The sequence below is a fragment of the Mauremys mutica genome, chromosome 6 (assembly GCF_020497125.1).
Source record: "Mauremys mutica isolate MM-2020 ecotype Southern chromosome 6, ASM2049712v1, whole genome shotgun sequence".
NCBI lineage: Eukaryota > Metazoa > Chordata > Testudines > Geoemydidae > Mauremys > Mauremys mutica.
This window is the reverse complement of record NC_059077.1, coordinates 81,615,380-81,638,523: the sequence shown is the minus strand read 5'-3', so window position 1 is coordinate 81,638,523 and position 23,144 is coordinate 81,615,380. Positions and strand designations below refer to the sequence as shown.

At 40.4% G+C, this 23,144-nt stretch overlaps 1 long non-coding RNA gene across 3 annotated transcripts in view; it reads left to right on the top strand.

Annotated features, from left to right (window-relative positions):
* The first annotated feature begins 13,286 nt into the window (after positions 1-13,286).
* LOC123372315 overlaps positions 13,287-23,144 on the top strand; it is a 48,886-nt gene continuing 39,028 nt past the window's right edge. The window contains exons 1-3 of one of the 3 annotated variants that reach the window (XR_006580208.1): positions 13,287-13,364; positions 14,432-14,594; positions 17,702-17,993. This is a non-coding gene — a long non-coding RNA (uncharacterized LOC123372315). Of the gene's footprint in view, positions 13,365-14,431; positions 14,595-15,973; positions 16,031-17,701; positions 17,994-23,144 lie in introns of those variants that run through there. The other 2 variants (XR_006580209.1, XR_006580207.1) reach the window with 2 other exon arrangements.

Sequence of the window (23,144 nt, the reverse complement as noted above, 5' to 3'; positions counted from 1 at the left end):
TATTATCAAAGTCAGTCAATGGCAGAGGTAGAACTAATGTACCAGAAATATGCTCATCCATAGGCTCTACGAGTGGGTAGAACCCCTACCTCCTCTACAGACATCACTATGTCCCAGACCTCTTGAGGCATTTGCAAGGCTTGTCAAAATTTCAACATCTTTGCAAGTTTAGAATAGCTAAATGCTTCACATTACCTCCAACATTCAAAGCTGCTCTTATAGATTCTACTGTATACCCAGGATTCTAAGGAATAAGAGGAGCAAAGAATCTAATAGACAGTCCTACATGACGAGTTTAATGTTCATAATTGCAAAAGCATCATATCAATTTCCTTGGCTTGCTCCTTAGATTTAAATGAGACCTACAAAACAAGCTACTGTAAGTGTGATGAAATTGGTTCAGCCTTGGTTGTGCTATGCATGAGCAACAGAAAACACAAGGGAAATGGTTTTGTTTTATTTTAACTAATGTAAAGTTCTAAGAACAGTTGAATAGACTCCACTGAAACTTTCCAGAAATACTTTACATCTGAGATCAAGCATAGAACATTTTGACCCTAAACGGATTTGTTTGAGAAAGTTATGGGAAAATGAAAAAGGACTATTATAGTGGACATTGCATTTCAATCTTAACTATGGCAGACAGAATCCTTCCCTGCTGCATTTGCTCCCCATTTTTCATATCTTTTGATAGGAGGGTCTGAAATCCCCTTTGTCTCAGAGGGTCCTTTATTAACTTGAGCAGTCAGGCTAGTCAGAAGGTTCACTCTCCCAGCATTTGCTATTCTCCCCATATCTCTTTGAGCTTTCCCTGGTTTTCTTTCACCTAAAACCTCTGCTTGCATACAAGAAAATCTCTATTGGTAGCTCACTTTCCACTCCCCTTCTTTTGAGGATCAGATTCTAACCCTCCCTGCAATGCTGAGTTATGAACTGAACCTGCTTCTGGCTGCTTTTCTTTCAACATGGAGAATTTAAATAATAAACAAACAAACCCCCTCCTTTCATGAATAAGGATATGCTAATGAGATGCCAGACTAATTGCTCTGACCCTGATAGCAGGTGACCTGGGGTGACTTTGTAAAAGAGAAGACATGCTGAGATCAAGGCTCTTTGTTGGGGAAAAGGGTCTTTATTTGAAGTATTTTTTTTCTGGTACATGTATATATAATATTTTGTATTTCATTGTCTTGTATATATCTCATTTTTGTTCACACTTTTATTTGGTGTCCATTGCATACTGTGACAACAGTATCTGTTGTGATTGCAACAATAATACAATATACCTTATCAATATTCATGGCAACACTTTATAAGAGTACTGTAATTTCTATTCATATCCCTACTCAAAATTTGCTTCTTGCACTAATCCTTCCTACTCTGTTCTCCTTTATAGTGTTCTCTCCATATCAAGCTGCACATGAAATGTTGCACTTTGCTCTGTTTTGTCTGTTAGATTACAAAGTCCCTGATGCCAAAAGCTTATAAAGTTCCATGTACATTCATGATACTATAAATAATTATATTCTCTTGTTCTCTAATACATGGTGTTATAAAACAAGTAAAGAATCCCCACCCAATTTAATCAGGCCTGCAAAATCAGATCTGACTTTAAAAGAAAGAAAGAAAGAAAGATCCATACACACTACACACATACTTTGAGTTCACAAATATGCAATTTGTGTATTCAGTTTGATGTAACTGCACATGCAAATCCTGGTATGCAAAAATGCAGAATCATGGGGGCCCCTTTTCTTTCTAAAACAGAAAGACCAGAAAATCTGAACAGTAAGAAACATTTCTCAGCATGAAAGACTTACGAAATTATTTTAATTTTCTAAAATACCTTACCACTTAAATATTTTCAAATACAGTTTACACTTTATTGATGCTAAGATTATTCCTTATTTTCTGTACATTTGAACTGAAGATGTGAATAAAATGGGTAGTCTTTTAAATATCAAACAATATAGGAGCACAATTGCATCTGTCACAGATGCAAGACTCAATAGCATTTATCCATGATTGCAATCTGTTCATTAGTTTCTAAACTCAAAGTCCTCCAGGGAATGTCACACATCCACATATTGTCTCTGAATTTTGCATTTGGATCACTGATGTAAGTAAAAGATCTGCAAAATCTGATGCAGCTAAAAAATTCTCTGTTGCCTATGCAATTGAGATGGCTCAGGGACATACTTTATTGGAGAAAAAGATAGCAGTAACTTGTGCTCCATATTGACCCATTACAGAAATCAGTAAAGGGAGAAATTGAACAGTTCGCTAAATCGGAACACTTAGACAAAAAGTTGCAATACTATAGAATACTATATTCTCGCGGGGGCCCCTGTGGGGCCTGGGGCAAGTTGCCCCACTTGCCCACCCCTCTGGGCAGCCCTAAGAAAAGAAGAGGACGGGGGTTCTGATCCAGTCTTTCCACTGACTTCACTGGTTGCATCAGGTTCCTAGATTGCTAGCAGAGAACTCAAGGATTAAACTGAATGGTTTGAGCATTATTGTGGATGCTTTACATTATTTTCTGTAGCAATACATAGATTGTTCATATGTTTATGTTAAGGAGAGAGAAATAAGAACAATTCATATGTCTTTTGCTAGAAATTCAAGCAATAATCTGAATAAAACACTATTGCAGACAGAGACACTGAACCTGATTCTTAATTACTTAGTTCTTGCTCTTAGGTCAGGATAAAGGTGGGGTTATGTGGGAGGAGATGGGGAAGTTATACAGCTTTTGGGGCACTGCAGGACCCTGACCATGCTCCCAGGGAACTTAGGGTAGCCTCACAGCTGCTCTGATTTCTATTCAGTTTCCCAGGACAGAACAGAGCTGTAGCACAGGATGCTCCAGAAACCCATCCCTATCTACCCAGTATGCTGAGGCCTCGTGCCAGCTCTACTACCATTGTGGGGTCTTTCTGGCCACTGGTATTCTTAAGGGGCCCTTTCTGTATACTGTAAGGCCCCTTGATTCTATCAGAGTAGCATGAAGGGGCCTTCGTGTAACTGAGAATAAGGCCCTTCTAGTAGATATATCCATCTCTAATTCTTTTCCAACATTTCTATCATGGAATTCATAAATGTATCTCTATCCAGGCAGAAACAAAAATAAATGTTTTTTTAAGAGAAAGACATCTCATGTTATAATATGTCCTAACTTCTAGTGACAGATCAGAGTCAACATTCAGCACTAGGCTGGAGAGATGTGCTGATTAGTAAGTCATTGTAAGACAATGATAAACCCCCAGGTTCTAGATGAAATGCATCAAGATCTTTACAATACTTCAAAACTGCATTAACAGCAACTAGGTCTACCCAAACCTTATATCAAACTTCCTTTTCCAAATGGATCACAGCTTTCTATGCACTTAGCATAACAGTGCTCCACACAGTACTAAAGTGATTGATTTATTCAATTGAAGGGACAAAAAATAAGCTCAGCAAGTGTGTTTCACTCTCTAAAAAAAGATTATGTCGTTTTACACATGGACATGGGGGGAAGTGCAGTTGCAGTATGTAAAAATCAGTACTGTCCTTTGCATAAGTAGCAAGGAGGAAAATTAGCCTAATTAAATTTGCCTTAAAAGATGATTCTATAGAAAATTCAATCATTCCCCTAAATTATACACTTTAAAGTTCCATGAGATCACATACTTAATTTTATTTAATTAAAGCTATCCTTGTACATGAACTCAAAATCTCTAACATTTCTGTTTCTGCTGTACACAATATACACTACACTTCATTTATAAAGTTGAAACCTGAGTATTAAAATTAAATAAAACTTCTTGTCTCATTGCTGAAGTAATGCCATTATGGTTTTGAAATACAGTGCTTGCTCACTGTATAGCTGCCTGCTTTACATCTACTCCTGATCACAGTTGTCACCTTGAACAGGATCAATTAAAGGATATTTCTGGAAATACAGGGACTGGCCCTGGAGACCCAAGAGAATCAATCTTCAAAATAAGAGGCAAATACTGTGTGTTCAATTATTTGTCTATTTATCCAGGTTCTTATCTATCATCAGGATTCCCAACACATCTTGCGTCTGGGTTCTAACACTGACATCACAGGAGCTTACAGCTTTCCATACTATGCCATCCAGCAGCTATATATGTGCATACAGCAGTAGCTCAGTGTATCTAATGAAGATTTTAGTTCAGTTTGGCTGGCTATAGCATCCATGGTAATCCTTTTTTCTTCCTACAATATAAATGATTTGCTATATGTTTCTCTACTGTTCTAACAAGAAATGAGCTCACCACACCACTGACAATGAGGATTAACTACATAGAGAGCCTCACTGAAGTCAATGGGATTCCTTGCAGATTCAGCTAATTGCAAGATTGGGGCCTACGGTTCTAACTGCATAGGCCCACTATATATTCTTACAAATATATTTTACAGAGGAACAAATTCTGAAACCTCCACTTAAGTTTTTTTTTTTCCTCATTTTTATATTAAGGTGAGCTGTGCCTGCATAGAGACTGAGTAAGGATCTTCCATATTTGGTGAATTTAAGTCTGGAAAGTGTACCCCACACTGGGCATCACTGAGAACCAATTAGATTAAGAACAACTTCTCAGACAAAATATGAAAAAGGGATAGGTTCTTAAAGGATGTGGTTAGGACTCCAGAGAAAAATTTAGATCTCTTCATAAAGATGACTGGTTTATACACCTTCCCCAGAGAAAAAATGGGGTGTCATTTAGCTCAGATGTTCCAACAGAAAAATGCTAGCATTTAATTTGTAACTATCAATGATAAACCTAAATGGTGAGTTTCACTGAGGGGCACCAATTCTTCTTCCATACTAACTTCTGCTTTAAACCCCAATTCAGAAAGGTATTTGAGCACATGAATGACTTTAAGTGCACAAGTAATCCTACTGAAGTCAGAGGACTATTCACATGGCTTAAAATTAAGCATGTGCCTAAGTACCTTGCTGCATCAGAGTTATATAGAAGTTAGAGCCTGACAATTGTGCCTCTTAGCTTTTCCTCCCTCCTAGGTTATAAATCCTTCTCTTTGTCTTCTGCCATCCTTCATGGAAAATGTCTATAAATTTAATAGAAAAATAAATTTTCTACCGGATTTTTTAATTTCACTATAAAATGTAACAGAAAATTATATCCCTCCCATAGAATTCTATTCACTGGTTTAAAAACAAAACAAAAACCACACAATATACAAAGAATATCTTTCTAAACTAACTTTAGAGTTTTAGAGTAATTTCTATAGTTTGATCCTTATTATATTCATAGTACTTTTCCAGAACAAATAGAATCGCAGTTTCCACATGCCACTATCTTTCACACATTTCACTTCAGACCATCTCAATTTTGGTATTGTCCTCTTGCTAAGGGCTAGATCCTGCACTCATTTTTTTAACAAAGGGAGTTTTCCCATTGATTTCAATGGAAGTAGATTTGGCCCATTAATGTCTTAGATATGAATAATCCATCCTCCCAAATGATATGGAGTATGGAAATCTGAGTTACAGAGTCAGCAAATTTGTTCTTGAAACATTTCATTGCAGCTTTCACTGCAGGCGCATGTACTCCCCACAGATGTCCCAGCTAGGAAGCAGCACATCTAGTATTACTCATAAATCAGAAAACTGTCCCCATTTTAGGTGCCTCACAGTCCTTCCAGTTTTGTACACAAATATGAAACATGCTGTAAAACCACTCAGCCAATAGGTCCTTACTCCTCATACCCCAAATATATTTCTTCCAGACATACAAACTGATTCAAGACCTAAACCAAACTCACATCCCACAACAACATGGCAGTTGCAGCTCCTTTTAGATACCTTGAATATGAATGTTTCTATACAACTAAATTCTGATCCATATGCCTGTTTGTGGTAGCCTAAAATTAGCATACAACTCTGAAACGAAACAGTTTGGCATCTTAGCTGGTGAGCTGTGTAGCCAGCTTTGTTTGGGAGTTGAGCCAGCAAAACAGTATTTCACCACCACCCCAAGGTGCCCACAAATTCTTCTCTTGAATCTCAGTTCAAATTTGGCTAGGTCAGAGTTATGATGTTTCTTAATTAGTTTCTTAATATTATCAAATATTTCAAAACATTGTGCTTTCTCATCAATCATTTTCCTGTCAGTTCTCTTCTATTCATAGAGAGTCAATGTGGAGTATTTTGCTATATCTGTTATAATATAGTGCACATTAATAATTCCAGAAATTATAGGCAATTCTACTGGGTTTTATTTCAGGAGAGAAAAAAAGCCATTCAATCAGTAGACAGAAATGTGCTTGATTAAGTATATTTTGTATCAAATCCAGTCTGGTTTTCATCATGCACATAGCACTTAGAGAACACTTTTATAGAATACCAGCAATAAAATTAGCTTTGCAATGGATGCTAATCTGCTACTCAAGGTAATATTTATACCCATCAACAAAGCAGTTAATTTTGTCATTTAGTCCATTCTGATGAAGGAGTCCCATACCAGTGAACTTGATTTGATAAACTGAATGGTTTTCATTATATCCTGTAGATCTCAGGAAATTAGGGCTAATGATGATAGATGCTCTTCTCCTTCGACAGTGTTCACAATAAGCATCCCCAGAGGTTCATTCTAATGCCAAACCCTTGCAATTTCAATGTTTATGAAGTATTTTGCTGCTTCAGACCCTCTCTGGAGTTAATACATTCTGAGAGAGAACAGAAGGATGACACTGGCTTCCATTACTCTGTGGTTACAACAGTAGTTTGGACTATGGGCTATTGGTCTCATGAAAATGTAATGGGCCTATTTCTGCCTTCAAAACCACAGAAACAGAAAATTGCCCAATTTGGCATTTCATGAACCTGAAACTTGGCCCAGATTAACTGATGTTTACATCAGTTTATAGTAAACCTACACCAAATTTCAGCTGAGTTTTGGGTCACCTTCCCTACAGGTTCCCTGCTGCTACATTAGGACCTGGACTATCAGGTTACCCAGGGGCGGCTCCAGGCACCAGCACAGCAAGCGCATGCCTGGGGTGGCAAGCCACGGGGGGCGGCCTGCCGGTCGCTGTGAGGGTGGCAGTCAGGCAGCCTTCGGCGGCATGCCTGCGGGAGGTCCACCAGTCCCGCAGCTTCAGCGGCAATTCAGAGGAGGGTGCCAAAGGCTCGGGACCAACAGATCACCCGTAGAAACGCTGCTGAATCCACGTGACCAGCGGACCGTCCGCAGGCGAGACACTGAAGGCCACCTGACTGCCGTGCTTGGGGCAGCAAAAAACATAGAGCCGCCCCTGAGCTTACCCAAGGTGATATACTGGGAGGGTGAGTTTCTTGGGTACCTCAATGTCCCCTACCTGGCTACTTCCCTCTCCCTGAGCTTATGAAATGCCAACTGGCTAGCTCTTTTCTACCTTCCTACCTCTTTGTGGACTAGGAAGGTAGGCCCACTCCCACGTACCACAAATCCACTTGCAGTTCATTGCTACAGGACAGTAGGTCATCTGGGTCCCAGAGTAAGGTAAAAGGCCCTCTCAAGCAGCTGTGGGATCCAGTGAAGTCATTTGAATCCTAGATGTACAGAACTGGGGGGGAGAAGAGGACCAGTTTACCCTGTGAGTCAGACACCTACTCCAAACAGACAAGAGTGGGTAGGGCATGATTGGCACACTACCAGAGACCTCAGAAGTGATTAGAAGGCTTCTGACATACTTAATTACACAATACTATACTGTCTCAGTAGCATTTTAAGACTTGTAAGCCTCCTTTATAAAGTGCTTTGAGATCTACTGCTGAAAAGCATGATTTAAATTTAAAGATGTCTCAGACTTCTAGATGAAGTCTAATGAAAAGTTTGAAGTTCTAGATGAAAAATAAGGCACCTGAAACTAAATTAGTTGTGCCATTTAGCTTACTTGTTTTATCTAAAACTTAAACCACTATAGCAACTTCTGCTGACTGACTAATCACCATCACTGGCATTGCCATCTTTATTTCTGATAGTTCTTGGGACATGTAACGGGTTGGGACTCACCACCTGGCGCCTCCCGCTGGTGACACCGGGAATTAGCTCTGTCCAGTGGAGTACCCCCTCTTGGTGGTGTCCTGTTCATTGTCCTGCCCTCGGTTGGCATCTCTGGACCTGCGTTGCTCCCTGCTCGGCAGCATCCTCTTCGAGGCCCCTGCCCTCCAGCAGTGCCCCTTAGTCCATCCGCACCCCCTTCCGGGTGTGATTTTACAGGAGTCTCTGCACCGGCCTCAGCAGCCAGCCACAACCCTCAAGTCTAGCCCCTCTTACGTCAGGGGGCAGGTTGCAGCCTGACTCAGTCCCTGCTCCATAGCCTGGTGCAGCACAAGCGGGAAGGGGGGGACCCAGGCCCACCCACTATTCTGGGTCCCGACCCAGGGACCCTCTAACGGCAGCCTCTCGGCCCTTCTTCTCTCCCCTTGCCTTCAGCCTTCCCTGGGTCCCTTCCCCTCTGACCCCATCGCACCTTCTAGGCCCTTCTACTCAGAGCCCGCAGCCTGGCAGGCATCAGGCTGAAGCTCCACTCCGCTTCCCTGAGCCTGCCCAGCACTGCGCTGTCCTCCCTAAAGGTCTGCAACAGACTGACTGCTTCCTTCCTGGACAGCCTTCTTATAGGGCTGCACCTGGCCCTCATTGGCTGTCTCCACTCTGAGCCCTGATTGGCTCACAATAAGCCCTTCTTTAATTGGCTCCCTGTCTGCACAGGTGCCCTAGCCTGCCACAGCCCACACTCTCCGGGAGTGGGGCAGTCCGCCCCACTACAGGGCACTTACATCCACTGTAAACTATTCTATTCAGAGCTGCAGTCCATCTGTACTGTTTTCTTATATTATTGCCAGGGCACAACCATTTTTTATTTTTGCAGTCTCCTGGATGTTCTACACCTAGGTTTGCCCTCTTACACACACTTGTTTATTCTTCTGGCTCTTTTTTGCAATTCTAAGCATACCTATATGCTTCTTTATTCAGCTTTTGGCTTCTGTACCACTGTGGATATGTTACCATTTCACATTGGCATGTAGACTATTCAGCATGGCATAAATGGCCAGTCACCTTCATGTTACATATACGAACACTCTGGGAACATGAGGACTGGTAGCTTCCTCTCCATCCAAGTCTAAGTTTGCTATCTACCAAATGAAAAGGGGCATTTGGCAAAGCTGATGCAGTCTGACACTTCTCACTCCATGGAAGTTCAGAAAGAGTGCCATCCTCTACTTCTGTCCCCAGAATCATTGTCACTGGCAGCAATAAATTAACACTTCTTACTCTCTGAAAAGAACTGCATGTTAGCTAATTGAATTAATTAAGAATACTTTGACATTTCTCTAATTTGTGACAGGATTTAGGTAAAAAATGAAACAAGCAGTTTGTTGTGTGTTAGCATGTCAAGAATAAGGCTGAAGGCAAGGAGAGGTGGGTGTCACCATAAAAGTTTTAAGTGAGATACATCTGGGATCAGAGAGTAATATAGCACATATCACTGAAGTATCAGACAAGGTGAGAATGCACACACCTATGCATAAAAATTCACAATTTACTGTTATGATAAGACAAGCTGAAGTTCATTAGCAGATGGTGTACCTAATTAACACAGCAGAACAAGAGAGAAGTGATGAAAGGGGCTTTTCAGCACTGTCCTATCCCTCAAAGCAATTATTTTCCATTGTAGTGTAGAACAGAAATAGGTCCAAATCTTAAAGTCCTTACTCACTCAAAACTCAACCAAAAACTTACTCTTTTGAGTAAGAACTACACAAACTACTAAAACCTCTATTTTAACTTGAGAGTTCTACGAGATAAAGGCAAAAACAGCAAGTGAAATCTTCTTACCTTTCCTTTGAAACTCCTCTGACACAATGAAGTAACACATGGAATTAATTTGACCTTCTAGTTTAGCTCTGATAGGATCCAATATAAGATGTGCATCACAGAGGCAATCATATCTCAGAAGTGGAAATGAGCCCTGTCACTTGGGTATTGTATTTTAAACAAAGGCAGACAAATTCTGTCCTGACTGTCACCCAGTAAAACCTCACAGACACCATTGCCCAGGGCAGAGTCAGGGCAGAATTTGATTCCTGTCATATTATAACGGAAGGGAAGTGAACTATCAAAACTAGCATGGAAAAAAATCACAACATAGGAACTGCCATATTAGAACAGGTCCATCTAGTTTTATATCCTGTGTCTCGTTAATGTTGCATGTCTCAGAGGAAGATGTAAAACCTATGTACCAGAGTGCACCTATTTGCGCAATATTATTTTATGGAGAGAAATTTTTTCCTCCTCCGAGTTGGTGATCATCACCATGTGCTGAAGCATAAGGGTTATATTTTTCATATGCCTATACTTTTTATTTATGTATTTCTGTTCATAAATATTAAATAAGTGCTCATCCCAAGCTCTGGCCATCTTTATATACATTACAATTCCAGTGTTTTGTTTTCACCTGACTCAGACAAGTTTTTTACTTTAATTCATTGAAAAGTCTCAAAAAATCTCATTTTCTGTTCAACCTGCAATTACATTTCTCCTCCACCCCAACCCGATTTTTTTTTAATTACCAACAAACAGAAATCCCATGTTTCTCCCAGCTCTGGTTAAAAAACCTGCAGAATCAATATAATCCTAATCAGTTCTTCTTGCTGCTTGTAGTATAGTATTATAAAATTACATATGTATCCTATTGTACTACATATATAGATTTTTTTCCCCATGGGATTTGTTTTTAAAGTAAGTTTTGACAAATGCACAAAAAGCAACCATTTAGATAATGGCAAAAGGTGTGTGGTATTGGGGATCACACTGGAAAGCCACTCAGAAAAAAAAATACACAAAATTATTCTCCAAAATGTTGTAGTATTAAGATTTCTTCACTTCATGAACTACAAGATCATAAAATTCACCAGTGACAGATTCTCTTTCTTTCAACCAATTGTTCTTGAGCCCAATTTAATAACAAACTGAAGGTGTACTTCCAGCTGAACAAAAGCTGCTCATACTGTCACAGCTAATGCTGCTGCTACCATGGTACCAGCAATGACCTCCTCCTCCCATGACATATATTATAAAAATGTGGGGCATGTATTTCTCAAGTGACAGATGGGTGCATGATGCTGAAGACAAGTAATTCTTCACTGTGCTATTTTCTTAGCAAGGATTTTATTCTGGGCTAATTAAAACAGCCATTCTTGATATGTCTTCTGTAACTCATCATAAGGATACTGCCAACATTAGCACTGTGTTGGGCAAATCTTTAAAAGCAGTGAACCTTAGCCTGGCCAAATGTTCAGCATTTATATAAGACAATGCATCAGCAATGCATGGGAAGGCAGCATGACCGTGTGCTTAAAAGACCATATGTTTATGGAACTCAATGTGCCTGTCATTTACCTCCTCTTGCTAACATGAAAAGGTGGCAAAGTAGCACTAGAACATTCTGAGTTGGAAACATGCCAGTGATCTGTTTTGCCACTTTTCTAAGGCAAAAAGTTTTCAAAACTCCCAGGATCTCTGGCATTTTACTGAACCTAACATAGTTCTGACATGTGAAAATGGTGAGATTAAGTGATAGCAGTTGTTAAAATTGACTCAAAACTTCATGTCATGCTTTCTTATAAATCTGACAATAAATATAAAAATTCCACAGTGCACAATAAAAGACGCTGGCTGAAAATTAAAAAAAAAAATCAATAACCTTGCTGCTTTCTCTTAAATATAGCAAAGTATGGAAGGACAGCAGGAAGAAAAATCAAGTGACATCTGCGTTAGATATGGAAGAAAGGCACAGTATCTTGCAAGTTTCCCTCTGCACCAAAGCCCAATCAACTTCAGATCATCTGAAGATTAGAACTTGCACAGTGGTCACAAGAAAAAAGCCTCCAGAGAGAAGAAAATATGATAGATATTATCCTTCAGGGATCCTTCTGAAAAACAAGATATGGTCTTGCAGTCAAGCTCGTCTGCACAAGAGAGGAAAACTAAGTTTCCTCTTAAGTTAAGAATGTGGCTTTTCTTCTCTAGTCTAAGAGGATTAATTTTCTTTTGCATACTATAAGCACACTAAGTAGAGATGGGTCGAACTGGCAGAGTTTGGATTCTGATCCAAATGCAGATTTGAATTTATCCAAAGTTTGAGACTGTTTGAGTGTGTGACGTTCGCTCTGCCCATTACAGAAATACAGTAGTTGCCAGATGCAAAGTCCAAATCCTGATCAAAACACAAATGGTGCTCTGATCAGGGGTTTTGGTTAGAGCCCCTCTAATATTAATCACTTTTCAAGACATACTTTTAAAAAGTATTACTGCTTTGCCTAAGGTACATACTTTTAAAGATTAGCAAAAGAAAAATATAAAGTATCACATATAATGTCTGCAAAACAAATAGTGACATCAGAAAATAGACCAATCCCTTTGACGCCAATGGCGAGTTGTGTGTTCACAAGTGATGCAAAATTAGATCCTTTAAATTAGGTAAAATACTGTCCTCTTATGGAAAGGTGGCATGACTTTGTGCATGTTCTAGGCCCCACCACTAACAGCCTCCAGAAGAAACATGAACAAAGCATGTGTAATAAAAAATTTGAGGCCGGATTCTCCTCTCCCTTACACCAGTGTAAATCAGAAGTAATTCTGTTTAAATCAGTGGAGTTACATCACTGCAAACCCTACTTACAGGTGGAGCTCTTGCTGTTTTGAACATCAGGGTGGAAAATGTTTTCAGCATCCTGACCCGCCCCAGCCCCCTCCCCAAAAGCAGCCGAGGGCAGGAGTAGCAGGGAGGGGAAAAGCCAGCTAATCAGAACAAAGTGGTGTGGGGAGGGAAAGCTGAGTGGTGCAGTGGTATGGTGCCCCCAGGAAGTTGGCATGCAGGATGACCCTAAAACCAGTCCTGCTTACGTAAGAAGGGAATCAGGCCCTTGATATTTCAACATAGATAAAGATGTCTAGTAACAAAACTTTTTAGTGATATTAATGTTCCTGCAGGGGCCAAATGACTGACACACTCATCAATGTCTGTGAGAAAGGGAGTTGGTAACCATGGTAACCCAGCTAATGCTAGTTCTGTACTTGAAGAAATTAAATCTTTTGAAAATATTTTGAATACCTCTACAAGTGAAAAAAAAAAGATTGGCAAAAGTGAGGTTAGATCTGAATGAGTCTGGGTCCAAGCCTTGCTTAAATGGAAAAAAATGAAGAGTTTGGAGGATAATGTAACTGAGTCACAGAGAAGTACTAAAGCAAATTCTAGAATGCTCTAGAAAAAGTAGTAGTTAACCCAGAGAATATAAACTGGTGTCAACAAGACAGGATATTGAGTCTGGAAGAAAGGCATTCAAGGTAATATCCACTCCATTCTTTCCACCCACAGAGGTGAATGAAATAACAAAAGCAATTATACCTATCTAATCTTTGTCAAACAACATATAAATTGTACTTGTTCTTATACAGTTTACAGACAGCCTGCTCTTAAAAAAATTAAAACTGTGTCTCCATTCTGAAAGAAGGGTTTTCTAATCTAATTACATTTATCAGCCTCTCAGCTGAATAAGAGGTTGGTGGTGGTGGGAATTTGGGAGCAATCATTCAGAGGGGTGGGTTTGTTGTCCATCAGTAGTTTGGGATAGGCATGATGCCTTTACATAACTTTTAATGTTTAAATAGTGCTTGTCTTTATTATTTCTTTGTACGTCTTTGTTTTTAAGTTTGAGTAACAGCAGAAACGTAGGCGTCTGTAAGTCTTTCAAAGGGAAATTAAGTTTCTTGACCATGATGCTGGCTTATTTTTATTATACACTAGTCATATTGAGACCTTTCCTCTCCTCCTGCCTCTGAATACACATCATAAAAGTGTCAACTTCAGTTTATTAAGGGGCCAATTTTGCATTTCTTATACTCACAAAACTCCCTTTGAAATCAAAGTCAATTTTGAGTGAGCAAGGAATTCAGAACAAGGCGTGAGAAGCCAGTGGGATTTCAGAGTACAAGAAGTCAATGGGAGCTGAGGGCATTCTGCCCACATAGGATATGCTCAATAACATCTGAGAATAAAAAAAAAAGATTTGTAAATAAGCAAAAATATAACTTTAAATATTAAATTTCAGTGGCAGTTCTGTGCCTGATGCTCTTAGGCTTCTTTGAAAACCTCAGCCTAAGTCAAAGGATTTGCACCTGCTTGTTTTAGTAATGGATTTGGCTCTGTTTTTTTATCTCTGTGCTCTTTTATAATGAGGAAAAGAAAGGGTCTCCAGAACTTAAACCTAGTCCTGAAAGCTACAGATGATGTTATAAATTTGATGTAAATAAGTTTAACCCTCCACAAAATTTTAGAGCCAGTGTTGGGTAAATGATGTTATGAAATTAACAAAAATGTTTTTAGAAGTTGGGCTCTATTTTTACATCAACAGTTATATGCACCTGCAGATGAGGTAAGAAGTAGTCCAGATGATCTAAACTGAATGTTCAAATAATTGTGGATGCAAATTGTGGATGAAGGCCAGGTTGAAAAATTGGCCCGAAGTGACTAGAACATTAGGAATGCAAGTATCCAGAGCATGAAAGATCTTACAGGTAAGAGCCAGTGACTTTCTGACTTAAAAAGAAATGTAGTTTAAATGTAGGCAAGTCAATAAACCCATAAAACTAACACAATGCATTCAAATTGTACTAGTACAAGAAGCTCAGAAAATAAATCTGTTCTTAAAAACTCAACCATTATTCCACAAAGGAAAACCTCAGTCAGTTTAATTGATTAGGAACACATTTAACAGTGAAGGTGTTAGCCATTGGAACAAACAATCAAGGGAAGCAGGGGATTCTCCATCTCAATGTCTCAAATCAAGATTGGTTGACTTACTGGAGGATATGCTTTAGTCAAATTAGTTATTGAACTAATACAGGGGTAGCTGGGTGAAATTTAATGGCCTGTGATAAACAGGAGGTCACAATAGATGATCCAATGGTTCCTTCTGGCCTTAAATTCAGCCAGCCTATGAACTCATCAATTCCTGAAAAAAAACACCAGAAATAAAAAGTATCTTGGGAAACCTAGAAGGTTGGCTTAGTTGTCCCTATAGATGATAGACTCTGGGTGGGTATATTCTCTATTATCGTAAACTTATTCCTAACTGCTGTCTTCACTCACAGCCTGATTCAAAACCCACTGAACTCAAACTCTGTTTTTATCTTCTGAATAAACCCATGTGGAATCCAGCTGAGAAATAATACAGGTTTAAGCTCATCAGATATTGATGATGTGTTCTTGCCAAGTGTGCATATCACACTCTACATGCTTCGTGTATCATGGTTAAACCATTTTGGTTCAGAAATGAGCACTTTTATTTCTTCTATTTGAAATGTCCCATTTCTCTTATCCCTCCAATGCTTGTCTTGGGGAGCACTTATGTGCTAGACTCTGAATTTGAATGAGGAAAAAAAACTTTAGTTGCAATTCTTCTCAAGGTGATTTTAAATAACTGGAAGGACATAACTCAAATTTCATATGATGCATGGCTAAACCTGGTAATCAGCACTTATAAATGTGAAAAGCCTGCTGCCCTCAGGGATCAAACACTTTGTAATTTATTTTTTTTAAATCCCCTATTAATTCCAGCACATAATTGTTTGAAAATATAAACCAAATCATGTAATTATTGTACTGTATATACAAATGGATCTGTATTTGCACATATACATCCTACAACTATAGACAGCTATTCTAAAATTATTTTTCCACCAATGTTTAAGCTGTAAAATATTTAATGGATATTTTAATTTTATTTTTCCAACAGTTAAATACTCAAATCAGAAAATATCAAAATTAAGGTTCTATGAGCAAGCTTAAAAATTCAGTCCATTTTGCATATGCAGTACCGTAATCTTTAATTACTTGACTGCTTTCTGTTTTTCAGACAATACAATCTAATAACAATGTTTTTCTGCATCCTTAGGTACACCTATCTAGCATTTTGCAGTGCTCTATATATACCAGATAGCGTCCAGAAATATCCTTTATATGCATGATGTGCAGTGGAAAAAGCAAAGACCCCAGCTCATTCACTATGCACCTTACAAAATTGTGATTCTAAAAAAAAAATCCAAACAAGATCACATTATATATACAGGTCTGTCGCAACTTATGCGCATTTAACATGCACAATTTCAGCTTTATGCTGTACGGCCGGAGTCCTGGGGGGCGTGGCTTCAAGTGGAAGAGGCGTGGCCTCAAGATTTAAAGGCCCTGGGGCACCAGCTGTGGCTGGGAGTCCCAGGGCCTTTAAATCACCCAGGGTGTTCCCAGCTGCACAGATGGCTGGTAGCCCCTGGGGCGAACTAAAGGGCCCGAGACTCCAGCCACCATGGAGCTCCAGGCCCTTAAAATGCCGGCCCCAGCCCGGCTGCCAAAGCTGCGGGCAGGATTTAAAGGGCTCTCAGGGCTCCCCACCGCAGCAGGAAGCCCGGTGGAGCCCTTTAAATCCCCGCCCGCAGCTTTGGCAGCCGGGCCGGGGCCGGCATTTAAAGGGCCTCTCTGGGCTCTCTGCCATGAGCTGCGGGCTGGGATTTAAAAGGCTTGGGGATGTAATTTTGAGTATACACGGTTTTCGCTTTACACGCTAACTGTGGAACGGAACCCTCGCGTAAGATAAGACTTGCCTGTATTCCTTTTTTTTTTTAAACAGAAAAACTATTTGAGATACTTTTTGAGTGTTTGACATTTTTTTAAATTTTAGAATACTAATTATATTGTTCGGCCTGCAAAGCCAAGTCCCTTAGTAACTTTGGGGCAGCTCCTTGGCTGGTATACATTCTGATAGCTCCATTAAAGGCAATTTACACCAGATGAGGATCTCATGAGTCTAGATGGGGACACCTCAGAGGAAGAGAAAATGTCATGTGCTTGAAAATCTTAAGAGATATCCCAAACCTCTGGAATCAGATACCTGGGCAAAAAAAAAATGCCGAGCAGCTGGAGTTTCTAAGTTTTGCAGGTGTGAACAGAACTCTCAGGATGCTGACAAAGGATGATGTAGGTCCCATGGAAGGCCAGATGCAGGGAGAAGGTGAATAGGAAGAGACAGTTGAGCAGTATTTCTCTGCTTACTAGCAGGAGCTGCAGGTTCTATTATCTGTTTCTCTTCTGTCTGGCCTTACCTGGTCATAAGTTTGGAGTGGAGCTTTGCTACTATGAAGCTAAAAAGCTCTGCAGGAACCTCCTCAAACCCAACCTTGCCCCATTCCCCCCATTCCCTCAATCCTCTGTAGCTCCTTTTAGGGGTTCTGCAGAATGCAAGTATCTCCAGGACACATAGCCAGCCTTATAGATAGATAACTACATAGAGATATAGTGTGTGTATCTATTTGCATTTCTGGTTTCTCACATTGGTTTGATGCATTTGGTCCTATTGAATAATCTATGTAGCTAGATTTTACATTATTGGTGGTGATGCTTTATGACTGAAAATGACCATTTGTATCATTTCTGCTACCACTGTTATACAATTGCAAAAACTCTTATACAAGGTAAATCATGTAAGCTGTCTATAGAAAAGTTACAGTCTATCAGATATGATTATCTTGGTTAAATTCATGTATAATCTTTGTATCTGAAGTTATGATAAGTATTGGCTATGTACTTGTATCTTACACGTGTTGTATTCCTGATTGACACCGCCAAATAGATTTACATCAAAGCTAGACAGCTATGTGTTGATGGCCCATTAAGGACACTTCGCTCTAACAGTGGGCCATTGAAGAAACTCATCCCACCCAGTAGGTCTTCCTGCAGACATCTCAGACTCTGAGGGGCCAATGGCTATCCCCGGTGATTTAGCAAAACATGCAAGGGCATGTGATATGCTCATGTGACCCTGACTCCATCTTGAGTCAGTAATTTTCCACAAACAGGGGCTATGGACTTTGGGATAGTACACTTCCATGCACATGGCCGTGTATATAAAAAGGCACCTGAGACGTCACCATTTTGTCTTCATTTCCTGCTTCATTTCTTTGGACTTGATATCTAACAAGGAAGCTCAATACAATCTGTTTGGGTGACTCCAAAGAGACTTTTGCAAGCTAGCAGTTTATACCATCACTGCTACAAACCTGATATAAGGACTTTGCAATCACTTGCATGTATATGATTCCTTAATAAATTTATAACTCTGTTCTGTTTATATTATTCAATTTTGGTTTTAGTTACTAAAGGATTGGCATCAGTGTGATTATTGGGTAAGATCTGAGTTATATATTGGTCTGTAAATTGCTGATCCCTTGGGATTAGAAGGACTCTATATCTGATTAAATATATCTGATTTCAGTAATCATTCATCATAAAGTCTACTGTCTGGGCAGTGACCCAAGGGCTGGAATGCCTAAGGAGACTGCATTTTGACTTCTGTTTAACCAGTGTGGGGATACAGAAGTTCACTTCTGTTACTGTCTTAGTATAATCTAATGATAGAATAACCACTAGTTTGGGGTGTACATTTTCTGTATCTTCTTGTGGAACTGGTTGTTTATTACAGTTAATTGAAACATTTTTAAACTTAAAAAAAATCTCTCATTTAAATGAACATTGGTGATGATAGGGTATCATTCCAATATTCTGGATCTAATCCTGAATTTTAAGTCAATAGGACTTCTCACATAACTAAGGTATGCAGGATTTGGCCTTGCAAGTATGAGAGCACTGAGAGAGACAGACACAGAGAGAGAGAGCGCTAAAACTATGTGAAGTGTAATTGAGTCACTATTGGCAGGAGAAAATAGATCTGCTGCTTTAGCAGAAGTGGCAATGAACTTGTTTTGGAAGCTGTAGCAACCTCTCTCCCCAATTATGTATACTTGTTTGTCTGTGTCCCATTAGAAAACAGAGTACAGAATCAGATTACTGGCTCTAACACTGTATGAGGCACATCCAAGGTAAGTGATTAGAACTGGCACCCTCCCAAACTCAGGGATAAATCACTGGACTGATTTTATGCTGGGGCAGCCAGAACTTCAACAAATGTGCTTATGCCAGCCAAAAAATTGACTGTTTTGCATTTGTAGTTCTGTTCAGTTTTACAAAACATCTGAATGACAAAACAACGATTTTTAGACTCTTCAATCATCTCCTTTGCAGCCCTAGTCTCTAGTTCAAGTAGTTGTTTGTCCAGTTCTAGATGCCAAGGCAATCTATTGTGCTGCCTTAAGTCCTTAGAATGCACCTTTCCCTCCCTGCTTCTAGTGAATTTGATTCTTATCTAGGCCAATATAGACTGCCTTTCTTCTTAGTTATTCCACATGCAGTTTGAAATAGATCAGTCAATGCTGCTTTTTTTTTCTTGTTGCAATGACTCTGTGTTACTTTTTTTTTCTTATGCAAGCAGTGTTTTACTAATGTGCAACCCTACAATAATAAAACAGGGCCAGATTCCAACTTGCCTGTTAGGGAGCTATAAATTACACCTCCCTGCCAGCCTGGCCAACTCCACCAGAGGTATTCACCTAAGGGAGATCAGATAGCAATATCCTATTTGCCCTTCTTTGGGGTTTCACTTAGGATAGGGGATCAGCCTTAATTTCCACTTGAAGACACAATACCCAGTAGAGGCTGCAGTGAAGATGAAGCAGGGCACATCCTGCCTGCACTAACTCCATCCCCCTCTTACAGCTGGAACCTACAGACCCCCTGTTTAAAAGGGAGGGTCCATCTATTTTTCACCATTGCAACCTCACCACGGACAGGCATTCTGCCATCAGGGCTCCAAGCTGCTGGATCCCACCTGCCTCTCTAACTACTCCCCACACCAAATCTCATTTCATTCCTTCACCTCTAAACTCATTTGAATGCCCCACCTTCAATGACTGCGAGGATCCTGGTACTTTCATTCTAAATGGATTTTAATTATATCAGAGGTCACTAGAATTGGGGTCTACTGTGCTCGCTCAATCCTGCAGGCCTTAGTGGCACAAAACCCCATTGAATTTTGCCCTGCAGTATCTAGCTCAGTGGCTCTCAAACTTTTGTACTGGTGACCCCTTTCACATAGCAAGCCTCTGAGTGCGACCCCCCCCCATAAATTAAAACTACTTTTTTATATATTTAACACCATTATAAATGCTGGAGGCAAACCAGGGTTTGCGGTGGAGGCTGACAGCTCGCGCCCCCCCATGTAATAACGTCACGACCCCCTGAGGGGCTAGCTCCTCATCTTTGTTATGTAGTTTATCAAATAAGTAACATTGCAAAAAAATAGTTTTGAAGTTATGTTAGACAGTAACTTTTAGCTTAGGGAGGGACCTACTTTTTCTCCCAACATTTATGTCTATTAGTTCATGTCATCAAGCTGGCTGCAGAAGAATACCTGGCTGTGCATAAGAAAGGTGGCAGTGGCGGGGACGTGTGCAACAACTTTTGCTCCATTTCCACAGACCATTCAGGGAAAGTTATTGTAGTTGTAACAAATATCTAGAACTCTCTTCACACAAGCCTAAACTGCAACCAATTTAAAATGATGAGGAGAGGGAAGTGAACAGGCAATGGACCATGCAGGAGATGTGCAGTTCAACAAGAACATTGCCATACTGAGTTGATGAATTTGACAGAGGCATTTGTCTCAGCAAATATTCCTCTTCATACCCTGGATCATCCAGCCATGAAAAAACACACACAGGTTGCAATCTAAAGAATATGGGACTAATCTGCGTTGTTCACCAGCTGAGAAAATTCAACCTGCCTGACCTCTGTGAAGTGTAAAAAGAAGTCGGAAACAGAGTGCCTGTCCCTGGCCCTGTCTGTTGTGGGTGATGAAACTACCGACGTGGGGAATTGGTACCATGCGTTCTGAATATTCTTGCTCTGCTCTGTTTAAAATGTGACAAAAACTCTGAGACATCGTGGCTGGAACCCATCATGACAAGCTGTGGTCTTTGACTGCGGGAATTTCAAGGAATCCTGTAACCACAGGCCTGAAAGACAACTCTCCCATATGGAAAGGCAAACTAACAATATGTCACAGACAATGCCAGCTACAATTTTAAAACAAATATCTCTTTAAAATCTTCACTACCATTTTACTGCTTACTCTGTAAGGAACATACTACTCAGGACAACTGTCAGGAAGAAATGAATCACAGTAACATTAGCATTTATCCAATATCTTTCATCCAGGAACCTCAATGCTCTGTACAAATCTGGGTAAGTATTATCAGCCACATTTTACTGATCCTATAAATGAGACAAACAGAAGTCCATTTTTAAGGCCAAGTTTACAGAGTGAGTCAATAGCACAGCTTAGAACAGAACCCAAATCTCCTGGCTCCAAGTCTGCTAGACCCTACTGCTTATCATGTGCCAGTACCTGTTGCTCCCTTTCGAGTGTGGCAGCTGTTTCCTCAGAATCACCTCCTGAAATTCATTGGCTTCTGGCAAAAGGAGTAGAAATGAAAAAAAAAACTGATCAGGAGCTTTGCCAGGAACAGAATATTAATAAGCTAACCTGGATTTACATAACCTAAGTATCTGAAATGCTATGTAGGCACTTCTGTGGCCCCCACCACCATAGTATCTGAGTGTTTAGATATTTCTCCTTCAGTTACCCATCCTATTTTATCTTTGATGAACTAAAGAATCTCCTGACTTGGACAGATCCTTGAAGTATGTTGATGAAATACCACATTCGACTACCAGACAGACATGAGGGGGTGAACAACACAGTGCATAACAGTTCTCTATCTGAATGTTTGGAGGAGCCAATGTTTTCTTCACCATTAACCAACTGCAGTTGTCTTGACAGCATACTGTGTATAGAATGCTGAAGAAAGTAGGAATCCAAACAACAAAGACTTTCCTTGTCAGCAACAGTAAACAAAAAGAGTTTGCAAAGTCAACTAAAACTTACATGTGCCGCAGACCACATGCAGCTTTGGCACACACTTAACAGTTCAGCATTTGCATCAACAGCAGCGCACTGCATGTCTGTACTTGTGAACAGTATCTCTACAGAGCATTCATTAGCAATGTATGAAGATGTCTTGAGAAAACAAGATATCAATCAAGGAATATGCATTATGTTAATTCCAAGCTACATGAACTAAACTATTGCTTTTAAGCTTTTATGCAGAATACAACTGATTCTTGTTTGATTTTGTTTTAGGGCTTTGTGGCGGGGAAATGACTCACCAGCATGGCACCTCCTGCTGGTTGTCCAGGGAATTAGCTCTTTTCTAGCTGTGGAGCACCCTCTGACGGCTGATGTCTTGCCTGCCACTGGCCCCCATGTCCCTCCCAGACCCCGGTGCCCTTCTATGTCTGGGTTCTGCCCCTACAGTAACACACAATCTGGGTCTCCCCATCCAGGGGAACACCCAACCCCCTATCCCCACCTTGTCTCAGTGGCTACTGCCAGTCATCATCTAGCCCCCGCTTCCTGGGGCAGACTGCAGTCTGTAAACCACTCATCATCGGCAAGGAGGGGTTGGACCTGCTGCTTCTGCCTATCTATGGGCTGCCCTATTAGGCTGGAGCTCCCCAGCTCCCTCTGCCCTTCCCCAGCACTGCTCCACCTCAGGTCCCTTCTCAGCTCCCGGGCAGCCCGGTCCTTCTCTCTCTAGAGCCAGAGAGAGACTCTTTAGTTCCTGGCCCACAGCCCTCTTGTAAGGGCCCACTGGACCCTGATTGAGCTGGCCACAGCTGTGGCTGCTTCCTTAATCAGCCCAGCTTTTTCCGTTGCAGCCTTCTCCAGGGCTGTTTTAACCCCTCTGGGCTTGAGTGAGGTGGCCACCCTGCTCCAGGCTTGCTTTGATGTGCTTCAGTTTTGAAAAGAAAAAAAATTGGTACTTTCAAACCATTTGATTTGGACTAAAACTTTAGCAAAACAAAGTTATTTTGTTTGCTACCAAGTATATCTATGACCTTACATGAATTTCTATGATTTCCTTCACTTTCAACATTAACATAGCTAATGTAGCATTTTACCCAAAGGTTGGGTATAACAAAAATATAGTCAGGGTGATCACACAGCCACATTACAAATGGGAACAGAACCTGTAGGTCAGCAGCCAGTTTAACTTAGGGTGACCAGATGTCCCGATATTATCGGGACAGTCCCGATTTTAGGGGACTTGTCTCGCATC